This window comes from Dipodomys merriami, unplaced genomic scaffold, assembly GCF_024711535.1.
Source record: "Dipodomys merriami isolate MVZ:Mamm:240054 unplaced genomic scaffold, mDipMer1.0.p SCAF_3, whole genome shotgun sequence".
NCBI lineage: Eukaryota > Metazoa > Chordata > Mammalia > Rodentia > Heteromyidae > Dipodomys > Dipodomys merriami.
Window position 1 is genome coordinate 50,573,597 of NW_027204492.1, and position 623 is coordinate 50,574,219.

General features: G+C 33.1%; 1 non-coding gene across 1 annotated transcript; it reads right to left on the minus strand.

Moving 5' to 3' along the window:
- Positions 1-245: 245 nt before the first annotated feature.
- On the minus strand, positions 246-352 carry LOC138840628 (U6 spliceosomal RNA). The gene has a single exon (XR_011376179.1). It is a non-coding gene; the product is annotated as a U6 spliceosomal RNA (small nuclear RNA).
- Positions 353-623: the final 271 nt, after the last annotated feature.

A 623-nucleotide genomic window follows, 5' to 3' on the forward strand; every position in this document is an offset into this window, starting at 1 on the left:
TCTCTGTACTATGATGGCACACTTAGTGTGACTTTCTTGCTTTTTTCTTCTCACTGAACACTAAAGCAGCTTTCTACACAAAAGCCTGTTTAGCCCAGGTTCTCCTCCACCATCTTTCCCTGGACTCATGCACTGTACTTTTAAAATTAGACTTTTATCTCTTCCATTGATATATGTAAAGCTAAATTGAAATTCTATTTAATCTAATTAGCTTTGATTTTTATTTGAATTTGTATTATTATTTTTTTAATATGGAACGCTTCATGAATTTGTGTGTCATCCTTGCACATGGGCCATGCTAATCTTCTCTGTATCGTTCCAATTTTAGTATATGTGCTGCCGAAGCGAGCACTGAATTTGTATTATTTTTATAATAGCCAACTCATTACAATGTCTAAAGTTTTAATTCGAGATTTTTCCTTTAATAAATTAAGGTTTATATATTGGAAAGAATAGCTTTCTAGCCCAAACAAAGTGAGAGTTTGCATATTACAGCTTAATTTGAAATTACTACACCTCATGTCTCTATGGGATAAAACATACCACCAGCAGTCAATGCAGATTGCTAAATAAGTATTTATCTGATAAAAATCTGAAAGATGATAAGGTCCAGAGGACGATGC